Raw genomic sequence first — 21,479 nt, 5'->3', positions numbered from 1 at the left:
ATGCTCAAATCGCTCTCAGTTGCGGTGTCGTTGTCACTGTCAGTCATGTTGACTGCCATTTCTGCTGAACTTATGACGTCACGAGTAGAAGAGCCTCGATTCCGCGGAAATGACGATTCGGCTGATTAGGTCTGGGCGGACAGGTGAAAATCGACAACTTTGAGCTTTAATAACTCGACACTGGGGCGACGGATTTTGACGGGGTTTTCATTATTATTATTTTTACGGCATTCTTAACATTATATCTAAATATAAAATTACTCTCAGGGTACACTTTAAGCTTCGACAAAACAGTTTGGAAAATAAAATTCCATCCGATGCAAACAAAAATATATCATAAATACTAATTGAAAGGCACTTCTTCCTCTATTGTGTCCCATTGCTGCAGAATCACTGATATACACATTGGCTTAAAACATTATGGAGTAAGTCAGTCGGGATATTATTTTTTTCTATTTGCACTTAGGATCTTAGGATATAGCGAGGATGAATCTTGATATCGATAGTCCTTCCTTGAGGAAACAAAAGTATGCTCAATAGTTCAGAATGGGTTAATGGAAACCTGTATTTTTGCCAAACCGGTATAAATTGGCTTCATCCGAGAGATCTGCCAGCCAAATATCATTCGTCCAGCCATTTTGGTTAATCAAAAGAAGTTGTTCAAGGATTTTCGCAAACTTTGTCGAGTCATTTCAGGAATCTACTAGCAAAATATGCTTCTAAGCCATTCCGTTAATTTGAAGAGGTCGTTTAAAGGTTTTGACTACTTTCGCCCTTATGTTCTTGAAAATGGGTACTTATGACAACTTTGTTAGTGTTCTGTTACACACAAAACCAAGTCTCTCCGTAACAGATAAGACTTTACTAGATATTCCAAGAAATCCTTTTCATATGTAAACTTACATATAGTAAAAGCTGGAAATACAAAATAACAGATATTCAAATGACTGAGTACAAAATGGGGATTTCAGTACCCTCAGTACTTTGATTAGACGTGAAAATTTAACCAAAATGTTTCAAATTCAATGTTATACATAAAGACTAACTATACTTGTACTGTCATGACTGACGGACTGCAAGACACCAAACGATAATGAATACCATGGTATTTCTCACAATAATAAGAGCGAAAATTAGAACAACGACGTGTTCTCGTTGTGGAGACAATTAACGTTGGAATCTCAAATTCCACAATTACACTCCTGTAATTTCATAAAAACAACAAGGTATTTAATACATTACATGATGCAGTAATTTGCAGTAAACTAACCTACGATAGGCCATACAGATGTTTTGAGTTAAACACAAATCTGATTTCGATTGAAATGGGACGGAATGTCCAATACAAATTTTTCGATATAGGATAAACTCCAGGTGAATCCAGACAAATGTATGGTCGACATCAAGTATCTATACACTCGTATAAAATCCCAGAATGTTATTATTTGTATCACTTACACTGTGTGGATCTCCATGAGTGTGAAACTTGGTGAAATGTATAGTACCGTGCTTTCGGTTTACAGTTCTTCTGAGAACCTGCCAAGGGCGATAACTCTAAAAACTATTAACTACCCAGTAGGGCTTATAGGTGTCACAACACTATGCAAATCCTATATAAAGACAGCACAGTTAGGCTTCATCCCAGGCACAAATTATCAAAACATCACTCTTTCCTGTATGCTGTCTATTAAGTCGTTTAAAGGGGGAAATGACACTTGACGAAAAACGGATATCGCACTGCGGCATGCACTCACTAGTTCTTCGGGCAGTTGAGCTCAAATATACGATAAACATTCCATAAATAGCATTATACAGGCAATGTCTTTCCATTTGTAAATAAAATAAACATTTATCTATTCTATACATACTGTACCAATATGTGACCCTTACTGATTATTTGCTTGAATAATACATACAAAGCTTTTACGACCCATGACAACTTGAAATGGTGTAAGCAAAAACTGAATTGCTGAAAGTGTACAGAAATGTAAGAGTGCTGAAATGCACCAGTCATTACATCCTACTAAAAAAATCGGGGTACAAGCGGAATAATGCTTGATTAATTCTTTTGTTCAAACAACTTCCAGCTACGCCTACATGTAAGCAGCTTTATCATGTCGAGTTAAGACATTATGCTTGTGTCTACATCAACTTTATCATGTCGAGTTAAGACATTATGCTTGTATCTACATCAAGGGACATAATGAACATATCATCTTGTTCATGACGACAAGGATCAAGTAAAAAAGTACTGCTGTATATATATATGCATATATGTACACACAGCTTGAAATAACTAAACCTACTCACACTTTTCTATCAGCAAAAAGGACTTCAATATTTATCATATCATTCAAACCTGGTCCAAGATATTTCTCTATGTCTTTAGACGGACATTTTTGTCAAAGCACCACATGTAATCTAACAATTATGTACCGTGCACCAATGGACAGTTTATTGCTGATTTGTACGTCATAAAAGGACCATTTCACGTATTTGAAGTAAATATATTCAAATCATGATGAAACCGATATAGGTTTGTGTGATTGCTACACCAGATTTACCTCTGTTTGCCTACTCTTTGATTCCCTTTGCTGCTAATTCATCCTGGACACGTGACAAATAGGTTGGATCCGGGTACCCAAATCTTCAACAAAAACAACATACTTGGTCATAGATATGATATTTCATGGGTTTCTGTTTGATATGTAAAAAATGAATTGTTCACATTAGTACTCCTTTGACGAACTTCAAAGAAAACTTATAAATAAATATGGTAGAAAACGGACATTTCTATGTCAAACCTGAAGTAATACCCAGTCTCTATCTATGATCTTCATTATTACTTCACAAGGTTATCTGTAAATATGTGACGTCATTTAATTATATAATTTAACAAACGTCACAATAAGTTAAATCACGTATGATACGCAAATACATGCACACGTGCATTCACTGAATAACAAGACAATCGTGTAATAAACTTGCACCACTGCCACAAATTCATATGGTCGTTCAATCCTCTTAGTTTCACTTTAAAAAATCACTTTCTCAAGTTTTCATCAAAAGTCGAAGTAGCGTATGCAATATTTCACACATGACTTTAAAACATACGTATTTGTATAGATTCCTTATGTTCTTTGTATATATATCACAACATGAAAACATCTAAATTTTAGAAATCGTCCATTTTATCGTCAGATGCTCCGTTCAATCTAAACTTCTTTAAACCCTTTTCTTACATTTCATATAAATCAAAACTCGTGTATGATCTTAAATTTCTGTATTACATGTAATAAGTTGGTAGAACGGAGAGACTCCCAAAAACTTGCAACCTACAAGGACGATAATATTTTTTCTAATAAAAGTTATAGTCCTTATGTAGGTAATATTCACCAATGATTTCAGTCCCTGAAAAATAAGTCAATCAAACTCACTGCAATTGGTACATCAGGCCAAAGTTGCAACTATACATTTGTCATTTAAATTGATATCTGAGTGATTAAAAGCCTTTGTGAGAAATTCAGTAACTGACATAACCAGGAATAAATTTTAAAGATAATACATTTGAAATGCTTACAATTGTAGACTGGATACCGTTTTGTGTTCAATTATATGGTGAGGTGTGATCTGAAATAACAACACCGACAATTTACTTCATATAAGATAAATATACGTACTTGGCAGCTCCACCATATGGCTTTGTTTTGTGATGTATGTCATTCCATGTCACTACACCCTCCTGACCAGTCGTCCGCGACGAACCGATGGTGAAGGTCAAACGGCTTTCAAATGCCTTTCTCAGCAGGCGTAGAACCTTCTGCCCTTCTGTGTTGTCCGGTAGAAATGCTCTTCTTACAGTTCCTTTATAAGGTTGTCCAGGTTGTGGGTGGTTTTCCTTCAAGTGCAAAATCGGTTTCATTGAAAATTCATTGCGGGAGACATCACCTTTTTCTTTAATTTCGATTTTGTTTGTCACATTCAACAAAAACAAACTAAACGGATAATATTGACATTTATATAAAGAACATTTATTACTTACTTACATGTGGTAAATATTGTATATTGATTACATTAACAAACATAAAAGTGTACTTTTCAAACTGCAACCTACCTTTTGAATACCATTTTGGAAAACATATTTAATTTCTATAGTGCCATAACCTTTGTATCCGGGAAGACTAGAATGGTTATCTCTTGTCACATCCATTGTTCCGTCTTCAGGCTGGTCTCCCTCCAACTCTCCAAAGATTTTCCCACAAACCGGACATGCAGGTTTATGTGCCATTGACTGCATTATACAGTCACTGCAAAAGATATGACCACAAGAAAGCTGTTTCGGTCCTGTAATTGCATCCATGCAAATAACACACATGTTATCTGTCTTTGGTACATCTTTAACTTCTGCATCATCTGAATCATAGTATTCATCTGAACTACTTTCATCAGCATTCACAGAGTTAGACCGTCCAAGTCTGTCACATACAGTATTGCAGATTGGACAAGTTCTGTTATCCGCCATTGGTACAAAGCATGGGGTGTCACAAAATGAATGGCCACACTGCAACTTTGTCATTTCTGCAGATAATTCACCACAACAGCAACATTTTCCATCGCCTTTTTTCAGATCAGGATGTCTAGTTCGGCTGTTAACAAATCTTTTACGTCCGCCTGAAGATTTCACTTCATTTCCATCTAATACGATTAAGTTTCCGGATGGTTCCGTTTGTTTTAATCCAGTATTTTTCAAACATCTTTTTTTGTCTTCAGTCTTTACGGTTACCTCGTCCGGAGATGTTCGGCTGGTTGAATGAATTGTTGCACTGAAATTTTGTGGAGGAGAACTACTATGCTTAGACTCCCTTACGGAACTACTGAATAGCTGTGAACGGTGTTTTCCATGTTGATCTTCCAGTTTTCTAGAAATATCAAGTGATTTCATACCGCGTGTAGTTGACTTTGGTCGTGCTCCTTTCCCTGTTTGTTTAAATTCTTCCATTTTATCGAATGTCCTTTGCTCTTCATACTGACGAATCATTGCAGCTGGTGTAGAATTCTCCGTGAAATATTTGATAAGTGTTTTTGTCACATTCGGATTACGGTTTACCAGATGTACCTGGCAGAGCTTGCAACTTCTTTCTTCTCTGACGAAATCTTTTAGAGCGTCATGCATGGCCTCACATACCCTCTCTAGGTCGTGCGAATATGTTTCAACAAATCCTTTAAAATATATGAAAAAAAAAAACAGTTCCGAATTGAAAAGTGTTTTCAGTTGTTAATTTCACAGGCAATTTTTATGTTGCAAAATTGAGCTCAAAGAACCAAACGCATGAACTACATATGTAGATACGATGTTTAAGAAAATATGGAAAAGGCTACGAAGAATTAATCATAATATACAGTTGATTTGCATCCAACAAAATCCAGGTTACACATATTGTTAAACTATTGAGCTGCTATGGTTTGAAAAAGATGAAAACAGTATATCTAGTATTAGATTTATTTGATAAATCAACGTAAAGAAATATAAATTATGTTATTTCATGTAGAATATATACAATAATCCTTTAATAGTAAATTGTTTTAGAATAAGAATGTAATATAAATGTATTTTGCAGTACCTGCTCCAATCAAAGGCAATGCGATTGCTTTCAATTTCCATTTATTAACTTTGTTAAATCCACACAAAAGTTGTTCCTTATAAACATTCAGTTTACGACGGTCCACTGTAGACATGGTATCCATCATAACATGAATGACATACAGGACGGATAGATTCCCAGCCTCACACTTAAACACAGATTCTTTGCTGTTGGCAGCACGAAGTTGCAAACTCCTAAAACATTTTTCATACTGTTTGCCGGCTGCGGTCCGTATCGCCGTTCCAAGCGGTCCCTGTCCAGATAAGGTATAATCTGCACTGCATAAGATGGCGTCTACATCCGTTACTCTAACTATACTGCCAGTGTATATCTTAACCTTAAAGAAACCATTGTCACTTTCGAAGTTTTCAACTGAATTATCTAGGCCTTGAATTCTGGATGGGCTATGATGTACCCAAACACTACGTCTTCTATCACCCTTTCTTCTGTTGTTGCTGCCATCTTCCGGTGCTTCGTTATCATACTGATTTCCTGATGCTGATTGAGAACTCTTTGGTCTGTTATGATAAAAGTAACTCAATGCTTCTTTTGGTTCAAGTGAGTTTGGAGATATTTTCCAATCTTTGTAAGCAAGAATCGTCTCACGAATGATTTCATCGTCAATATCAACAATGTGTACTTGTTTCACTTTTGATTTTGGATACTGCTTACTGTACCGCACTATACCTCTGATATACATTTCGGCACAAAGTCTTTTAGGAACTCCAAAGATGCCTATTAAATATAAACACAGTTAATCAATACAGCATCATTCTAAATTGAAAATTCCACTCAAAATCAATTATACATTAAATCTTGTACTCACGAAAATTTTAAACGAAACTAAGCAGTGCCGTCATATTGCTTCAACTTGAATTTTCTGCTTTTCTAATAAACTTCTTCATAATCAACCACTATAGAAACATGGAAATATAAGCTTTTTTAAATTTTGGGACAAAAATCATATTTTACCAATCATAACAATACCAAAGCAACCAGAAATTTGAATATTTGCGAAAAGATGTTTGTTTCCTAACATTAGCAAATGTTTTAGATGAGGACGGTGAATATAAAATATTAAGGCACTTGCTAGTTTAGGTACTGCTGGAGAAGTGAAAATGGCAGTATGAAGAAGATATCCCAATAGGATGTTGACGTAAATCATAGTTTGATCTTATTACTGTTAATTCTGTTCTTTTTCTTGTTCTCGATCCCTTCTTTTTATTTACTTTTATAATCCGTGACATGTTACAATGACGGGTGAATGCACCATACCATATCAACATTATAATAGCTGCTGTCTGACCTACAGTTATGTATAGCCCTGTCCCCATCATCAGGGGACATTTCCTGTAAAATCTTATTGAAATCTAATTGGTGGTTTAGAAAAAAGTCATTTTAAGAAATTGTTGACAAACAATTAATGGGTCCTTCAGTCATTGTGAGATAATAAATCGTCGAAATATCAATACATATAATCAGAAAGAAAATAAAACCTAAGAGAATACAAGCATGATGATAATCAAATACCTGCACTTATGGCTGGCATTCCAACATGGACACATTCAAGTGCTGAAGCTGTTTCTAATGCATGTTCTACTGTCAGCGAAAGGTGCTGTAAACAATTCTCTTTGTTTTGATACTGACTCCATCGTGGTCCTACAGCATGGATGATATATTTGTTCTTCAGCAATCCCGCCTGGGTCGGAACATTTTCTGTAACCCTGGTTGGTCCTTTATTTTTGATGATTTTAGATCTACATTCGTACTCCATGAATGCCCCAGCTTTCTCAGCAATTACTTTAGCCACTCCTCCAATGTGCTTCAACTCTTCATTAGCAGCATTGACAATGGCGTCTGTCTGAAGTTTTATTATTGAATGCTTGTACACATAGACGTCCATCCCTTCTTTTGTTGAGAACATTGGGGATCTTACAAATCCTGGCTGACGTGAAGCATCAGGATGTGGTCTAGACGAACTTGTGGAATGACTATGTTCAGAGGAAGCAACTTTTGAATAATTCCTAGCTTTGCTTTCAGATCCACTTTCCCGTGCTAACTGTTTATCATTTTTCATTTCAATTTCTTTCAGAAATGCCTCTAATTGACTCTTTTCCCTTTCGTTCACATCATAATTTATGCCATAAATATCAACGTAATCAGACCTCAAATGCAAGTATCCATCTGAAATTGTGGAATTTCTCCCTTCAATATACTCTTTTACTTTCTTCCGACCACTCTCTGGCAACAAAAATAAGGATACCAAGTTCCTGTTCTTTTTTAATAAGGAGATACCTTTTTCAACTGTATGCATTACTTCGTATATATAATTACAATTTCTAGTAAATAAACATCTGACTACTAAAAGGTTTTCTGTTACTTCCAATTCAATTTCTCCATCACTTTTTAATTTTCCCAATTCTCTTCCACAAAGGATTTTGACAAATGATATGTCCAATCCAGCAAAGTTCCAACTTGCTTGCTTGTTATGATTTGTTGATAAGTCTGTAGAAGTACTGCTACCAGAGAAACTATGAATTGCTGAAGCAGATCCGGAAGAACCCCGCTGGAAATACACAGATATAGTCAATGTTTATACATGGTATATTTCATTTGGTTCAGAAGGTATTATTAGAATCTACTACTAGGAAATGAAAAATAAATAATCACAAGTAATCACAAACGATCCTACCAATCAGGAGAAGAAAACAATTCACTAAATGTATATATTTCTTATCTGGAGAATAAAACCTTTTCACCATATAACCCATAGATGAAGCTTCTAACACGATATATATAATTAACATTTGACATATGGTAGTTGCATACACTTTTCAACAGGCCAACGGCTTCAACATCATACTAAATTATTGCTGCTGTGAGAGAGAATGTGATACAGATAGATTATCTATCTGATTCCTCTGACTAACAAGCACCAGGGTACAATGGTCCAATGATTCACCAGCGAATCAAAGGAGACTACTGTGTAGCGTAAATGTCTATTTATCTATCAACGGGTTCATCTTCCATTATTACAGCCTTTCCGTCTTTCTGCGGAGGAATGTTCATGTCCCTGATAGCACAATTAAGAAAAAGCATTTCTTCAAAAAGGGATTGAGTACATACATTGAATGGTAGAAATAGAAAATTTCAACAATAGAAATCATACGTTACGACACCAATGAATGATTGTAGAAAGGTCCTCATGATTAATCAAGATTAAATCATAAGCAAATTTTTGACCACACCAAATGTGTAAAACTTCATCATCACATTAATAAAATAGCATTAAGGATACAATGTATAATATTTTATGTAACATATCAAAATGTTAATTCCTTACATTTTATAGCATATAATGAATACATTGTTATCTAGTTATTGCCATGATCTTTTACAAAATACAGGGCAAAGGCGTTTATCCTGACCTAATGAGGCACTTTAATCACTTATTTTAATTATCAAAGGAATACAGATAATGTATATTCCTTATCTTTTTTTTAAACACACCAGATCAATCATTACAACAACACAGTAGTGAATTAATAGGATGGTAAACAAGTTTAGAAGTTATAATAGCTGATTTATCATAAAGTCCGAAAGGGGTAAACTTGAAGTCAACTAGAGACTCAAGGGCCTTAATGGTTACCTGAGTACAGTACAGTTGTTGTTCTTGTAACATCATGGAAACAATTTTGTTAACAAAGTCAGGTGAACTAAAAATATGTACATATTCCACATATCACAAATGTAACCTGTGTAAACTCTGTCGCTGTTTGCAGGCAATGTGAGACACTAAGGTAATGAAATTCGCTATCATTAATGCACCTTTAAACTCTTTCCTCAATGTAGAGTATTTGATTCTACCAAATATGGGAGGAGAAGCTTTTAAAAACCAGAATCAATTTGGCCCTAATTGGCTTCATCCCTCTAGCACTGAGAAGGGGTCATGGTTTTAATTCACAATGATTCTGACTGGCTTTGACTGAAATTGATTCAAATGTGTTCCACAATAAATACAAAATGTCGATTATTTACCACACACAACATACACCACATGACACCTGACAAAAGACAATAACAAAAGATTACCATGAGAAATCACAATGCCAGTGTGTTATCTACATTATCCTTAAGTCTAAACCCTTTTGTATTTGTTTTCTTCATGACACACGATTTGCAACATAAATGGACACTGTAATTTACTGATTTATATGAACAGTATTATCTTCCAACTTCATACCACTTTAAACATGGACATGAAAATTATACAGTATGTAATATTCATTGTTATGGTGTCAATGCCTGTAAAGAGTAGAAATATATTGAATCAAACCCAATCAGTTGTATTCCACTTGATTAAAACATACATGAACGCCTACACTGTATAATATTCTCTCAGCAGATATTGAAATCCATCATCACAATGCACAGTTGTATGTCTTTCCTGATCAAAATTGTATTCTTTTAAGTAAAAAGATCTCATTACATGATAGTATACTGAACATTATATTAGTATGATTAATGTATACTTCAAGATTCATTATCCTAATTTTAATGCAAGCAAAGCTATGCTCATGACGCAAAATTTTAACAAAGGGCACTAACTATGTGCTAGGGGTCACAGGCCCTGACTTTGTTACACTGTACCTTGCTTTTGTATAACTGATGTATACATCACATTTCAATAATTTAGTTCAAATGCAGGCAAAGTAATGCTCTGGACACAAAAGTAGCATAAATAAATGAACATAAATTCAAAGTGAAGCATTTCACTATTCTTCCACTAATTAACATATTTCACCACTTTTATTTTCTAATTACCCGAATTCATTCATTTAAACACAAAAATAACAAAAAATATGTCTGGGTTGGAGAAATTATGGTGGATAGGCGGCTACACTTTATCATGGCCATGGTAAAGACCAGCATTTCACTATTCTTCCACTAATCAACTTTTTCACCATTTTTTTTCTCTAATTACCCCTATTCATTCATTTAAACACACAAACAACAAAAAATATGTCTGGTATGGAAAATTTAGGGTGGAACACGTGGTTTCACTTGACTATGGCCATGAGCATCTCAAACTACATCAATAATGGTTAAAATTGTTAAATTCAGTCCAGTCGAAAATGAAAAAGTCGGAAAATGGTTTTGAAAGTTGAATTGATCAAGAACACATGCATGTATATATACACACTTGTTGATAAACTTCATGATTGAAGACAGAACATTTTTTGTGTATTACCATTATCAACTTAGATTGAGCTCCTCAAATTTCAGTATTCACTGATTTAACTTTACAACTTCTGATATTCATTTTATTTCTCATCAACATGTCTGGTAGAATAAAATTCATCAATTATATTGATTTAAGGATAGATAGCCCCAAATGATATATCTCTATTCCTAATTTTACCTCTCCCAATCTGCTGAATCTTTCTTTTGCATCATCTTACAAATTGTATTCAAACCATTCAAAGGGATACATATATAGGTATAAGTTCATGTTTTAGAAACAGTTCCTTCCAAGTGATATATTTAGTTTTTAAAGATAACGACCTGAAAAAACAATGCTTTATAACACATTTGCATACATATGTTTATTAAAAAAACTGTCTAAAAATGCCTTGCTGACCTGCACCTATATATGAATCCTTTTTACAAAGTCATGTAATCCTAGGCCATATTCTGTGTAATTGCTAGTGCCATAGGTAAGTTTAGTGTTGTTTAACATAATACTAGAAAATATGTGGACCAATTAGCATAAAACTTTCATAGAAAACACTTTTTTGAGGCAAACAAAATCTAAGCACAACATGTCAAGGACCATAGGTTGACATTTAAAGTTATCCTTGGCTCATATGTACTGTTTTATAATATTTTATTGGCAACCACATAATACTAGTTAAGTTTTCTTTTTTTTGAATGTCACATTCATGCTCACATTTTGGCATAGAATCCGTAATTTTGAGGACAAATCTGAGCAGAGACATATTCCCCACATAATGTCCAAGCTTTAGAATGTGGTGGTGGGATCGTTTTGTCAATCTGAATGGATGACATTAACAATGCTTGCTTTACAGACTGTTCCTTAATTATTCTCAAATCAGTGTTCACGGAAGTGTTCCTCTGCTTATTAATAGGTAATTAATAGGTAATTAACAGGGTAACCAAAAGTAAAATAATGTACCACCCTAAAGTAAATGTTAGATGTTGGTATAAAAATAAAAAATGTGTGTGATTATTTGGATAACGAATGGTGTCACCAGTTTGTGGTCTTCAGACCATGCAAGTAACAGGTTAGCTTGTTAATCATATACATTATATACAAATAATACATTTTGATAAATAAGTACATGTATTGCAGACTCTCCGAACATTTCAAGAAATTCAATAACACTTTAATGATTACATGTACATTGTACCTGGTATGTTGACATCTGAAAGATAACAAACTGATCTTAGGTCTATCATATTTCTCCAAATAAGTCACTTAAAGTGAGACCTGAATTTCTTGATCAGGTGACAACAAACATGAGTTAAATTGGGTATTTTACAAGTAATGAATTTATTAATGAAATTTAACTTACTGCAGAATACGCTGGATAACTGTCATAATCAGGTTTCTCTGAAAGTAAAAATTAATGCCACTTATGTTTCCTACAAATCCATGTGCATTATATTGCAGTTTCAGACATTATGCTATGAAGTTGTAGGCTATGATATTCCTTCAATTTCTGAGACTACAAATGTATGTGTCTGGCCCTTAATATAGCAGAATGATTATGATATACCATTGTTAAGTGGTAACATATGTCATTGGTTTTACCAATGTTTTTTCAGTGTGAAAATCTAACACTTGAAATCCACTTGAAGATTTCCACTACTTTTTAAACAAAATTTCAGTGGATTTCCAATATTGTTTTCCATTAACTTGATTCTGCTGGTGCCTCCAAATTTTTTAAACTGATCTAAAGTAGCAAGAAATTAATGATATTTGTAACTAAAAGGCTTTGTCAGGTATCCATAGATTCATATATAAACATGTAGCTCATTACCAGTTAATGAATTACTGACTTATAATCCACAGAGAGTTGTTCAGTTACATAACAAACCATCTTGTTTTGAGGATACCACGCAATTCAGGTCAACATAATGATGAGCTCTACTGCAATATTACTGTAAAATTTCCTTTTAAAACATGCAAAAACAAAGAATATTACCTCATTCATTTCATTGATACGCTCGTTAATATAATTGAATCATCTTAAATGTCACAATTATCCCGAAATCTGTTTTATCCTTGATTCAAATGCATACTCCAATACTCTTTAAACCAAACTAAACCAAATCTCAAACTTTTGAATTAACCTTGACCGTTATTACTTGTGTGTGCTGAAAGATTCATACCAGTTGAAGGTTAGGGACCACTAATAAACCTTCAGGTTTTTTCTTGACAGTTTTTTTATTATCAAAACTGTTCCACTAACAATTTACAAGAATTTACAAGCAGTTCTGTGAATACTAAGAAGCAGTCGTTTTTGTTTAACTGTTAGGGAATGCTTTAAAAAAGCTAGTGACAGATGGGAAAGCTTTGGATATCTAAGCCATGTCCTATCACATTAAATATATAAACTTCAAAATTATATCTCAAACATTTCATATATTCTAGTGGCCTCCCCTTTTCCATTATTGTGTGAATACTTCTGTTTCTAAACACACTGATAGTAGATCCATGCAGTGTAGTAAAGGAAATAATCATAGATAAATTACCTCATTATGGAAGATTTTCAAATTGTTCCTTAGACTGAATGATCTCATATAGATGCATATAACAGCTATAGCACAAAACCTATATATGAGCAGCATCTAAAGAATCATAGTACCAGGCATATTTAACAATTATTCTGAGAGTTATATGACTATAAAATGAAATCATGGCCAGGAAATAATATTGCTTATTTTTAAAATCATGGATATCATTAAATTAAGTACCAATTGTTATTGAATTTAGTAACATTTCAATTGCTTTTCATGTGCTCTTCATGGTTCATACATCATGGTTTTTTCATAACTTTCGCATAGGAATATTCTTTCAGAGGGCTTCATTATATGTTATTATACATCATTTCTGTACAGCATATTTTATTGGTTTTAGCTGATGATATCATAGTAATGTGCCATAGCTATAGAGTATTGTATCTTCGGCTCACGATTGAGTCTCTCCCATCTTGTGGCTCCTGTTTAACTTGAGCCCTCCTTCGAAGTTGGGAGAAGTTATCAGTTTTTGCAAATTATAAATCTCCATAAAAATGGCAAACGTGTATACATTTTACAATTTAAAAGGAAGAAACTGAAATTGAGGCAGATTTGAGAACTAATGGAAGCACTCAATATCTAGAAAACAGCAATTATGTATTAGTGAATTCTTTCAGAGAATTTCTGTAAGAAACTAGCTAGAAAGCTAAACTTTAGTTTGTGCAATACTAACACATAACCTGTCAGGGTGAACCTCCATCATCAATTTGTATTAACCGTGTTAATGTTGTTTTATCATTTATCAAACAATACTATATGTTATTTCATTGACTAAAAAGGTGTATTGAATTTATATCAAACAATCTATGACACCATTACAAGTTGCAGAAGATTATAAATGGTCTTTCCACTACCTGCAGAGACCTAGTTCTTTGACCTGTGGCCAATGACACTTCAATGAGTTCTACAGTATCATGAAGAACAACTACTTGAAGTATCATTAAAATCAATTCTTATTTCTATTCTAAATCATTCTTGCAGACAAGACAGCTTTAAACACAGTATACATGATGTACATTCAACGGTATTGGTCTTCACATTCCAATGATCTTAACACTTAATTGAGACATTGAACCTGTTATAAGAATCTCCTAGACAGGTTTCCAAGATTGTTGCAGACAAGATTGTTAATTATGCATTACATTGTACATTTTTTGACAATACATCTGACCTTTGCTCTGTGATCATAACATTGGATATTGGGCCACAATGAAAAAACAATAGGGTTGTGTAGGTCCATAGACCCAACATGCCCAGCGAAAATGGTGATCGCCGATGCTGTCGTTCTTGAGATAATGAGTGGAATGCAAATTCAAGATGGCGCCTGTAACCGCCATATTGGATATCGGGCGGCAACGAAAAACAATAGGGTTGTATAGGTCAATAAGCCCAACATCCTCAGTAAAAATGGTGACCACCTGTGTTGTCGTTCTTGAGATAATGAGCGGAATGCAAATTCAAGATGGCGCCCGTAACCGCCATATTGGATATCGCGTGATGACGAAAAACAATAGGGTTGTGAAGGTCCATAGGTCCAACATCTCCAGTGAAAATGGTGATGACCGGTGATGTAGTTTTTGAGGTTATAAGCGGAATGCTATTGTGGACGGACGGATGGACGCTGTGCGTGATCGTAATACCCCACACCCTTTCGGGCTGTGGGGTAAAAACAGATCAAGAATTTGGGGTACAAATTGATAATTGTAATCTAAAATGTCATAAAAATTGACTAAGCATTTTTTCTAGAATGTAGGTAATTAGAGTTAAATACATTAAGGCATTGTAACATTGACCTTTGTCCTGTGACTTTGATACTTAAATGACTAAGATCAAGAAAAAATGATTATTTTTTTCAAATTTTCCCCCCAAGTTGTAATACATACATCATGTACCAGAAAAAATAATGTGTAATTTTTTTCATTTCTTCTAAAAATATGTAATGCAGACAATGTGTACTAGAATGAATGCACAATTACATAAACACCTTCTCTAAGGGGCAGGGCAATGAGACAAATATCCCTGACAATTCATTGTAAAGTAATAAATTTAGCTTATATATCTTCTTAAAAGTTAAACACACATACCTGTTGTATCCATATATTCTTCCTTTCTATCCATTTCTTGTGTCTGTCATTAAAAAAAATATTTCTATGTGATATGTTTAACATTTTAACTGTAAAAAAGTATTAAGTAATCATATAGGTACAATGAATAATTATACTTTTCCAACGACAATTTCATATGTATATTTAAATTTTGTATATGTTGAATTTTACGAAGTTATAAAGTCAAATGAAGAGCTAGAATAGACTGAGTTGAGACAACTCAGGACTGTGGAATTACTAAATAGAACATAGTTCTTGTATGCACACATGAGGTCAAAACAAAAATGTTGAAATTTATCACTTTTTGTGAACAAAGTCAGTAAGCCCCCATTGTAATGTTCTTCAACTAAATGCTGATACCTCAGAAGAAAAAAATAAGACGCTATTATTCAAATAAAATCTAAAACTCACAACAGGAAAATGGCTATCCAACAAAGGTTAGAAATATCATATACCCTTGCTCTACATGATTTTGTTTCATACTGGTGAAATGTATACTACTGTCCTACCAAATATTAAGGCTGAATTAAAACTTTAGCTCATTATGTGCATCATCATACAAGCAACCAAAAGCTATTGTCAGAGTTCTGTGAGGAGATTCAATTCCTACTAGAGGCATTGAAAAGCATAGAAACCTCTGGATTATATCAGATTAATATTTCATTTACATCATAATATCTAATTACAAACATTAAGGTATCCAACTACTTCACTAATGATTTAACAACATTAAGAACTTTCTAACTGTTTTTACCTCGTGTCTTTTTTAATGAGGTGGATTTTTCTAATGAAATCAGCAAATTTATATTGTCATTGTTCAACAAGGCTTTTGAACTCTATGATGAAGCTTTTAAATGTCTTTAAGAAAGTTTTAAGATATACAGGGACAGTTGCTTCATTTAAGAATTTGTTTGTTCTTCCAGTATTTTTTTTTTTCTAATTTTTCTATACAGAAAAATAAATGCTATAAAAGAAATTGAGAGGCTTGATTTACTAAGTATATTTTCTTGTGCATTTGATTGATGTTCAAACTTAGTGCAGCAGAGAGTGAGTGTATACTGTGTACTAATGTACACTCAAGTTCTATGAAATTTTTTGTAGTACTCATTGATAAATTTTTACTTTACCTTAAAGCTGAATTGATTTTTTACCTTAAAAATGTGAATGTTGAAAAAGAGAAGATCTGAAACTATTACACAAGTGGAAACCTTTAGGTTAAATACCAGTATCATAAACAAGAAAATCAAAACGTTTTTTTAACTGTGACAGTAGTAATGAAAGATATATACCTCTTGTTACTCCGATCTTACTTCTTCCAGATTGTTATCACATTTTTTCAGTTGGCAAATTTGTATCTGAAAATATAAATTAGTTGATCATGGTAAGGTGATGTTTGCCTGTCAATGACTTCAGAAGACTTAATTAGTATAGTTAAGACATCAGCTTACACCCAAATTGATATTGAATATGAATTAAGAGTATAGGTCACTTATAAATAACTAACAACAGCTAGTGAGAATCTTACTTATATCAGGCAATAAGGTACCTGGCTAGGGACCGAGAGGTGGAGAGCTTGAACAACAGATGAGGGCAGGTATGGAGTAATTGTGATCATAATCGAATGTAATAAATTACATCTTTTGAAGAAATTGACAGTACTTAGTCATTGAAAACTTTTCCAATTACTTACAATTATCTTAATTGACAACACTGAAAATTGACTATGTATTAGTAATTATGTTTTGTTTAACATTCAATAACATTATATATTTTTCCTGTACAATGGTAATATGTGTAGTATAATACTCTCTGATGGTAAAGTCAGTAGTCAGCACTATATATAAGGAGATTTGATGTTGTCTGAAGATATAGGCTGTTCTTATGGTATAATACCTGCCTGTACAGGTTTTATCCTGGATGCCCAAGGGTATGCACATTCAGGTATATATATACTGGACAAAATAAGTTAAGGATCATAAATTGTGACCATAATATCTTTAAAAATTCAAATCATGTATTGCCGGTAATTGCACTCGTAGTTTCTCCAATATGTACCTAAAGTCATGTCAAAGGTGAAAGCACGTGCATCTGAAGGTCTTGCCGTTCCGCTCTAGTTAACTATGGTGGTGTGAAAAACTGACTGGTCTATTACTACAGAGGAATCTTGCAGGTTTTGATTCTGTTACTTCTAAGCTAAAAAAAGTTGAATTTGGAAACATTTAATCAATTTGTAACGAAAACTTGAAAAACTAATCATGCGAAGACATTTAAATGATATGGAAGCCGCGCGAGCTATAGGGCTCCTTCAAGCTGGTCAAACTCAACGAAATGTGGCGGCACAGCTTCATGTTTCTCAGAGCGTGATTAGTAGGCTATGGAATCGCTATCAACAGACAAATAACGTCCGTCAACGCCCCAGATCTGGACGACCACGCTGTACGACAGCCCGACAGGACAGATTCATTTGCATCACGGCACGACGTCAGCGGTTTTTGAGTGCTCCTGTCTTGAATCTTCAGTTTCAGCGTGCTACAAATCTAAGGATTTCATCCCAGACAATCAGAAACAGACTCCATGCCTCTAATTTACGAGCTAGAAGACCAGCAGTCCGACCAATTTTATCCAGAGGTCATCGACAATCCAGACATCAATGGGCCACTCATCATTTGAATTGGCAATTACGTCATTGGAGAAATGTTATGTTCACAGATGAGTCTAGGTTTTGTGTTGACTTCCATGACGGTAGGAGGAGGGTATGGAGAACCCAAGGAGAGCGCTATGCAGACTGCTGTGTTGTCCAGCATGATCGCTTTGGTGGTGGGTCAGTGATGGTTTGGGCAGGGATCAGTGTTGACTTCCATACAGACCTCTACATCATAGACAATGGATCTTTAATAGCTGTTCGATACAGGGACGAGATTCTACACCCTATAGTAAGGCCCATTGCAGGAGTTGTTGGCCATGATTTTATTCTGATGGATGATAATGCTCGTCCTCACCGTGCTCGTGTGGTCAACGACTATCTTCAACGTGAAGCAATCGTTCGCATGGACTGGCCAAGTCGTTCTCCTGATCTGAACCCTATCGAGCATGCTTGGGACACCTTGCAACGCCGGGTTTCAGCTCGACCTAATCCGCCACAGAACCGCCAACAGCTTATGATTGCTCTGCAAGAGGAATGGCAGCGCATCCCACAGATCAGCCACCGACGACTAATAAGGAGCATGTGCAGACGTTGCAGGGCAGTTATTGATGTCAACGGAGGTCATACTGCCTATTAAACTGCCAATTGCAGTTTGATGAGTTTTCCTTGTCTACATGATTAACTTGCTCTACTTCCTCTTACACTTTGATTTCAAGGGTGCTGTTACTCAGGGTTATCTGCTCTTGGTAGCAATTACCACAAATGAATTTGTTTTGTGTAATTAAAGACTAAAATGAATGTTCTGTCTATAAATTTAAAATATAATCATATTATTATTTGTATGTAAAACTGCACTGTTTCAAGTTTATGATCCTTAACTTATTTTGTTCAGTATATTTGTTACCCACACGTTTCCTTTGTGAGAGGTGTGAATTATGCAGTAAGCCAAAATTAACCAATTAATAACCAATAGCATTTTGGACTATATCAATGAACAAAAATGGATAACTAAATAAACTGAATAGAAAAAAAAAAAAAATTCTAAATGAAAATTGATTAAGTGCGCTCAGTTTAAGAAATTGTGTTTGACAATCATACATGATTTATGTACAATGTTGTGTAATATCTGTAACAGGAAAGGAGTAGTGTTCCTCTGCCAAGGACCAAACCTGTAAACCCATCCTTACTGTCTAAGTGAGATACATGTATACATTTTGCTTATATCACAATTAATGTATGTATATATACATGCATGATTTTGTATGCATTTTGTACATTGTTAGTTTTAATTGAAATTAATGACATATGATCCATGCTTGCTTGTGCTTCTGTTATTTGGGACCATTATACCAGGAAAAGTATATAGACTGTCTAGAAGTGATATAGCAACTTGTTGTCTGCTTTGTGTGCAATATCACTACAGTAGATACAGTATCAAGAGGATCTTCAATAGCAACTGCTTTCCAAATACAAACAAAACAATCACTTCGTATATGAATTTCTTTATAAAACTAATTAATAGCTTAGTGGCCATGTCAGCTGACTCTCTATTCAAATTTAATACCAGATTATCTAAAGTGCTGGATTAGTTGTAACACCCACATGCACATATCTAAAAACTCATTGCAGCTACATGTATCATAAAAGATAAAAGATTGTAAAACTATGAAACAATTTAAAGCCACCAGTGAGGCCATAAGTGACTAAGATTATTCTAGCTCACTCACCAACCCTGGATAAACTTTGTAGTTGTGAGCTACATTTTACGTACATATATAATTTCCATAAACAATAGAGATGCAGTACATATCTATATATAGATGCACACATAATACATGCTGGGACAACATGCCCTTTCTCCTCTTGACAATGCAACAGTGAATTAGAAAATGGGTGTCATTGTGACTTTTGTGACATCACATTGGTCGGAAACACATGTAGTTATAAACATGTGTCCTTACCCCATTAGTTTCGAACCCCTTAAGAATGGTATCTCACTAGCTACATGTATGTACTAAATGAATTGCAACCTAAAAAATACATAAATGAAATGTGTTCATACTATAAGATTTATGAAAAAAACTGACTGTTGAAACACCAGTATTTCTTAAAACTATAAAGATACGACCTCAAATCCGCTCAACTGAAATGACCGACATCTGTACCGGACAAGTGACTGCACTTCTGTATCTGATGATATCACTAAATCTAGATGCTTGAATTAGCTTACATTGTTCAAGAAGTACACATATTACATAAAATCACAATTTTACCAAAAATGACATTTTGATAATAAAAAAAAAAAACAGATTCTGTTAAAACGTTATAACACAAACTATTTAAATAAAGTTGATTTTCATTTGTCAGTCTAAAACTCTATAGATAATTCAAATAAGAAATAAGTCATCAAACATGATAATTCAAAAATCCTCATTTTCACAAAATAAAGAGATAATGTTTGGAATTCTGTAGCCGAAAAATTGCGAGAGGGTGTAGCCAATTATCATGGTGGATTTTTATTCACTTAACAGACAACAAGAAAACACTGGCAACCGAGTCTGAGATTATTTTTGACATGTTAAGATGAAGAATTATGACTAAATCCATAAATATGTCAATTCCAACGCACGTCAATAGTTCACAAGATACACCCCAACAAAATAGCAGCTCCGAAATACGTAACGGTCTGAAACTGATGTCGAGACGATACAATATACTGTATGCCCCAGTATACTAGATTTTCAGTACATGAACAACCTACATTCCTGTGCATCGGACTAATAGTAAATACACACGTCTGGACATGTACAACAACCTGCTTCACAAGAAAGGATAAATTTCATCAAAGTGAAAGTAAACACTTATGTCAGAAATAAACATGTATTCTTATCCAAATTATGATATAAAATATACATCTTATAGATCACATGCTATACCGTTTCAAACACATTTCATTTTGAGAAATATCTACAGCATATAATTCGTAAAAAAACACTTACATGCTCCTTTGAATATCCTGTTTCCGCTGATTTAGTCTAAACCGAAACCGTTATGTCGGGAATTCCCTGTGCACATAAACGAAAAACTAATTTATTCCGGATTTTTTAATATGAGAATATTTTTTATATATTTTTTAATATATTTTTTACTTACATATATCAATACTTTAAGGTAATATTGATGTTATCTTACCTAGATAATTGTCCTGAACTGGAACTTAACTTATCCTATCTTATCTTATAATTTTACTATCATTATATTTAT

At 34.1% G+C, this 21,479-nt stretch overlaps 1 long non-coding RNA gene across 1 annotated transcript; it reads right to left on the bottom strand.

The window, feature by feature from the left end:
- Positions 1–12,247: 12,247 nt before the first annotated feature.
- On the bottom strand, positions 12,248–16,887 carry LOC132552368 (uncharacterized). The gene is made up of 3 exons (XR_009554327.1): positions 16,861–16,887; positions 15,551–15,593; positions 12,248–12,276 (listed from the first exon to the last, which is right to left on the bottom strand). It is a non-coding gene; the product is annotated as an uncharacterized LOC132552368 (long non-coding RNA).
- Between the last annotated feature and the right edge of the window lie 4,592 nt (positions 16,888–21,479).

The sequence above is a fragment of the Ylistrum balloti genome, unplaced genomic scaffold (assembly GCF_031769215.1).
Source record: "Ylistrum balloti isolate Yb309-2 unplaced genomic scaffold, AGI_CSIRO_Ybal_v1 Utg370246, whole genome shotgun sequence".
Taxonomy (NCBI): Eukaryota; Metazoa; Mollusca; class Bivalvia; order Pectinida; family Pectinidae; genus Ylistrum; species Ylistrum balloti.
The sequence above is the reverse complement of the archived record's forward strand: the minus strand, read 5'-3'. Positions and strand labels throughout refer to the sequence as shown.